This window comes from Pongo pygmaeus, chromosome 5 (assembly GCF_028885625.2).
Source record: "Pongo pygmaeus isolate AG05252 chromosome 5, NHGRI_mPonPyg2-v2.0_pri, whole genome shotgun sequence".
NCBI lineage: Eukaryota > Metazoa > Chordata > Mammalia > Primates > Hominidae > Pongo > Pongo pygmaeus.
The window spans coordinates 131002360-131008872 of record NC_072378.2 but is presented as its reverse complement, the minus strand read 5'-3'; positions in this window follow the sequence as shown (position 1 = coordinate 131008872).

The window sequence follows — 6513 nt, the reverse complement described above, 5'->3', positions numbered from 1 at the left end:
CAAGTGGTAGAAGGGAGTCGTAGACCGCTCCGGTAGGGGCACTATCTGTCTGCAGGGAGAGAGGACAGATCAGCAGGCAGGGCCTTCCTTTCCAAGGAGGGCTTTTGGTCCTGATATGGAATGGGTGGTGGAGCTGGGGGTAGGGAGTCAGGATGTGATACAAGGCTGGCCTCTAATCGGAGGACTTGGATGGAATCTGTTGCTTAAGATTTATTGGCAGTCATAGACACTAACTAGATTAGTGCAATTATTGAATATAGGTAACATTTCATTGCATTGTCAAAAGAGATAATAATCACCTTATCAATAATTGTGATTTGGTGGCTTTGTTTTGTTTGTATAAGAAGTTGAACAAAGATAGATAACAATCCCTCTGGCATCCCTTACCCCTAATCATTTTCCCAGGTGTACCAAAATGGAAGCTATGTTTATTAGAAGTTATTCAAATGCACTATTTGGTGTCATTTCTTTCATTCAACAAATATTTATTGAGGTACACTATGCTTGGGGCTCATTGCTAGGTAGGGACTGACAACTAGACAGAGGTTCTGACCTTAGAAACCTTTTTAAACCTTTTGGGAAGGGTTTGATTATATATACATGTTATATTAGTCAATGTTCACACTGCTATAAAGAACTGCCTAAGACTGGGTAATTTATAAAGGAAAGAGGTTTAATTGACTCACAGTTCTGCATGGCTGGGGAGGCCTCAGGAAATTTACAATCATGGCAAAGGTGAAGGGGAAGCAAGGCACATCTTACATGGCAGCAGGAGAGAGACAAAGTGAGCAAAGGGGAAATGCTACACTTTAAAACCATCGGCTCTCATGAGAACTCACTCACTATCATGAGAACAGCATGGGGAGATCGTCCCCATAATCCAATCACCTCCCACCAGGTCCTCCCTTAACATGTGGGGATTACAATTCGAGATGAGATGTGGGTGAGGACACAGAGCCAAACCATATCACATGTAATGGAAACAAGCCACGGAGTTGCTCTATTTCACTGTTCTCCCAGATATTTGAGAATTTTCATTTTTTAAAGCCTTCTTTATGCTTCTTAACTTATTCTGTCCTTCCTGCTGTTTCTTCTCCATGTTTCTCCTTGGCTGGGTCTGCTTTTCTTCTTTCCTAATTGATTGAGTCATAGCTGAGCGGCTCCTTGCTTTGTAAAATTCTGTCATTGTAATGAGATATGCACAGTATATGGATGCTCCAACTTCACTACTGAAAAGCTACGGGAAGACATGGTTGTTCTAAACTGAAGTATTTTAAATATAGTAGAAGAGCTTGCCCTTTAAAAGAATCTTCTTTGCAATGAATCTTTTGATAAACAGCATCTTTTGTTATGTAAATAATGATCCTTTATTTCATCTGTTGGCAAGATCTAATTTTAAGGCAGGATGAACCTGCATTATATTAGAACAAGATTACAAAACTCATCACTCCAAAAAGAATTTTGTTGTAATAAAAATCATTTGTAAAACACAATTGTCATGTGATTTTAAGGTTAAATGATGAGTGTGGAAAGTAGGTGGTAAACAATGGAATAACGTTATGTGCTATTTTAAGGCCCCAGAAAAAATTTTTGCGTTTAATCTTTTGGAAAAATTACTCCAGGAAAGCAATGATGAAATATGAATATGAATTTGATACTTGAAAATGAGAGTGAACTCTAATAGTACATATTTCTAGTGAATCAATATCTGTCTTTCTAATACGGTTGTTATAGTCATCAGTTTTGCTGGTGGTGAATATAATTGTTGGGAAAGTGTTAGTGAAGTAACGTGTGCAGAGGCCTGGAGCTATTCAGGGGCAGACAGTCATGTTTCTTCTTAGAATTCTTAGAATTTAGAGTTCCCTAACTACTATCATTTTTTTGTGTGTGGCTCTTCTTTGAAACTATTCTGAGTGTTATCTTTCCCTTGTATGTCTGAGAAAAGCAAAATCTAGAAAAGTTTCAAAATATTCTCTTCTAAGTCATTTGAAAGAACGTGCATTAATTAGAAGTTGAGTTGTCTTTCTGTTTCAAATCTTTTCCTTAACAAAGAAACACAGTCGTATTTAACAGCTAATCAGTATCAGTCTGTCTGTGTGGTAATATGCATATGGACTAGGGTATGTTTAGTTTTGCCCAATTATGAAAAAAGACTTTAGTTGAGGATATAGAGTTAACAAGTTAAAAAACTATTTAGGATCGCTAAAAGTACTTTATTTAACATCTGCTTATTATTTAAACTGTGCTAATCAGAGGCAATTCTTAGATAATTAATAAAGGTTAGCTCTCTACTTGACAACACTAATGATTCTTTCCTTTAATTGGAGAAAGTTTAGAAAAATCACCAGACATGCCATCCAGAGAGAATTCTTATTTGTGTGTTGGCACATTTGCTTCCAATATTTTTTTCTGTTCTGTTTTTTCAATTTTTTTTCTATTATTATTTTACACATAAGGAATATATATAGAGGTGGAAGGACTTGTACATAGCTAGTAAGCAGTGCAGCTGGGATTTGAACCCCAAAGTAAGTCTTCAGAGCCTGGGACTTCATTTCAACACTCTATTTCTGAATGACTCGTCTTATTTATAAGGGGGAGGTTTACTTCCATGATTCTGGCTTTTTTTTTTTTTTTTGAGATGGTGTCTCGCTCTGTTGCCTAGGCTGGAGTGCAGTGGCGTGATCTGGGCTCACCACAACCTTTGTCTCCTGGGTTCACGCGATTCTCCTGCCTCAGCCTCCGGAGTAACTGGGACTACAGGCGTGCGTCACCATGCCCAGCTAATTTTTGTATTTTTAGTAGAAACGTGGTTTCACTATGCTGGCCAGGCTGGTCTCAGACTCCTGACCTCGTGAAACGCCTGCCTCGGCCTCCTAAAGTGCTGGGATTACAGGCGTGAACCTCTGTGCTCAGCAAGATTCTGGGTCTTAAGACAGGAGAGACTGTTAAGGAAAAGCCTCCAACACGTGCATATCTCACATAGATATATAATCCATTTAAGAAATAATACTTATTACTACATTGTTACCATTGGGGAAATAAAAAATGACACTCACTTACTGTACTTATTTCCATATCCTTGATGTGCTAATGGATTTGGTTTGCTAGTATTTTGTTGAAGATTTTTGCATCTATGTTAATCAGGGATATTGGCCTGTAGTTCTCTTTTTTGTTGTCTGTTTGCCAGGTTTTGGTATCAGGATGATGCTGGCTTCATAGAATGAGTTAGAGAGGAGTTCTTCCTCTTCGATTTTTTGGATAGTTTCAGTAGAATCGGTGCTAGCTCTTCTTTGTACATCTGGTAGGATTTGACTGTGAATCCATGTGGTCCAGGGCTTTTTTGGTTGGTAGGATTTTTGTTATGATTCAATGTCAGAACTTGATCTTGGTCTCCTCATTTCTTCCTGATTTATCCTGGGGAGATTGTGTGTTTCCAGGAATTTATTCATTTCCTCTCAGTATTCTAGTTTGTGTGCATGAGGTGTTAAGAATAGTCTCTGAAAATCCTTTGTATTTCTGTAGGATCAGTTGTAATGTCATCTTTGTGTTTCTGGTTGTGCTTATATGGATCTTCTCTCTTTTTTTCTTTGTTAATCTAGCTAGTGGTCTATGGATCTTGTTTATCCTTTCAAAGATCCCACTTTTGGTTTCATTGCCTCTTTGTATGGATTTTTGGGTTTCAATTTTGTTCAGGTCTGTGTTGATTTTAGTATTTCTTTGCTACTGCTAGATTTGGGGTTAGTTCTTATTTTTCTAGTCCCTCTAACTGTGATGTGAGATTATTCACTTTTTAACTTTTTGAGATAGGCATTTAGTGCTATAACTTTCTTCTTAACACTGCATTTGTTGCATCCCAGAGATTTTGGTATGTTGTTTCTAAGTTTACATTTATTTAAAATAATTTTTAAATTTTATTATTTCTCCAAAAGTCATTCAACAGCAAGTTGTTTAGTTTTCATGTAATTGTGTGGTTTTGAGAGATCTTCTCATATTCATTTCTATTTTTATTCCACTGTAGTTCAAGACTATGGTTGGCATTATGTCACTATTTTTGAATTCATTGAGACTTTCTTTATGACCAAGCATGTGATTGATCTTGGAGTATGTCCCATGTGCAGAGGAAAAGAATGTATATTCTATGGCTGATGGGTGGATTATTCTACAGGTGTCTATTAGGTCTGATTGGTTAGGTGGCAAATTTAAATCCAAAATTTTTCTAGTTTTCCACCTCAATGATCTGTTGAATGCTGTCAGTGGGATGTTGAAGTCTCCACTGTTATTGTGTGGCTAAGTCTTTTTGTAGGTCAAGAAATCTTGTTGTATGAATCTGGGTGCTCCAATGTTGAGCGCATATGTATTTAGTTAAGACTTCTTGTCAAATTGTGTGGTTTATCATTATATAATGCCTTTTTGTTTATTTTTACTGTTGTTGACTTAAGAACTTTTACCTGACATAATAATAGTGACTTCTGCTTTGTTTTTGTTTTTGTTTTTCACTTGTATAGTAAATCTTTCTCCAGCCCTTTACTTTGGGTCTATGGGTGTTGTTACATGTGAGATGGGTCTCTTCAAGACTGCATATGAATGGGTCCTGTTTTTGTACTCAATTTGCTTTTGTTTTTTTTTTTTTTTTTTTTTTTTTTTTATTTATTTATTATTTTTTTTCTTTTATTATTATTATTATTATCATTATTATACTTTAGGTTTTATGGTACATGTGCGCAATGTGCAGGTAAGTTACATATGTATACATGTGCCATGCTGGTGCGCTGCACCCACCAACTTGTCATCTAGCATTAGGTATATCTCCCAATGCTATCCCTCCCCCCTCCCCCCACCCCACAACAGTCCCCGAAGTGTGATGTTCCCCTTCCTGTGTCCATGTGTTCTCATTGTTCAGTTCCCACCTATGAGTGAGAATATGCGGTGTTTGGTTTTTTGTTCTTGCGATAGTTTACTGAGAATGATGATTTCCAGTTTCATCCATGTCCCTACAAAGGACGTGAACTCATCATTTTTTATGGCTGCATAGTATTCCATGGTGTATATGTGCCACATTTTCTTAATCCAGTCTATCATTGTTGGACATTTGGGTTGGTTCCAAGTCTTTGCTATTGTGAATAATGCGGCAATAAACATACGTGTGCATGTGTCTTTATAGCAGCATGATTTATAGTCCTTTGGGTATATACCCAGTAATGGGATGGCTGGGTCGAATGGAATTTCTAGTTCTAGATCCCTGAGGAATCGCCACACTGACTTCCACAATGGTTGAACTAGTTTACAGTCCCACCAACAGTGTAAAAGTGTTCCTATTTCTCCACATCCTCTCCAGCACCTGTTGTTTCCTGACTTTTTAATGATTGCCATTCTAACTGGTGTGAGATGGTATCTCATTGTGGTTTTGATTTGCATTTCTCTGATGGCCAGTGATGGTGAGCATTTTTTCATGTGTTTTTTGGCTGCATAAATGTCTTCTTTTGAGAAGTGTCTGTTCATGTCCTTCGCCCACTTTTTGATGGGGTTGTTTGTTTTTTTCTTGTAAATTTGTTTGAGTTCATTGTAGATTCTGGATATTAGCCCTTTGTCAGATGAGTAGGTTGCGAAAATGTTCTCCCAATTTGTAGGTTGCCTGTTCACTCTGATGGTAGTTTCCTTTGCTGTGCAGAAGCTCTTTAGTTTAATTAGATCCCATTTGTCAATTTTGGCTTTTGTTGCCATTGCTTTTGGTGTTTTAGACATGAAGTCCTTGCCCATGCCTATGTCCTGAATGGTAATGCCTAGGTTTTCTTCTAGGGTTTTTATGGTTTTAGGTCTAACATTTAAGTCTTTAATCCATCTTGAATTGATTTTTGTATAAGGTGTAAGGAAGGGATCCAGTTTCAGCTTTCTACATATGGCTAGCCAGTTTTCCCAGCACCATTTATTAAATAGGGAATCCTTTCCCCATTTCTTGTTTTTGTCAGGTTTGTCAAAGATCAGATACTTGTAGATATGTGGCATTATTTCTGACGGCTCTGTTCTGTTCCATTGATCTATATCTCTGTTTTGGTACCAGTACCATGCTGTTTTGGTTACTGTAGCCTTGTAGTATAGTTTGAAGTCAGGTAGTGTGATGCCTCCAGCTTTGTTCTTTTGGCTTAGGATTGACTTGGCGATGCGGGCTCTTTTTTGGTTCCATATGAACTTTAAAGTAGTTTTTTCCAATTCTGTGAAGAAAGTCATTGGTAGCTTGATGGGGATGGCATTGAATCTGTAAATTACCTTGGGAAGGATGGCCATTTTCATGATATTGATTCTTCCTACCCATGAGCATGGAATGTTCTTCCATTTGTTTGTATCCTCTTTTATTTCCTGGAGCAGTGGTTTGTAGTTCTCCTTGAAGAGGTCTTTCACATCCCTTGTAAGTTGGATTCCTAGGTATTTTATTCTCTTTGAAGCAATTGTGAATGGGAGTTCACTCATGATTTGGTTCTCTGTTTGTCTGTTATTGATGTATAAGAATGCTTGTGA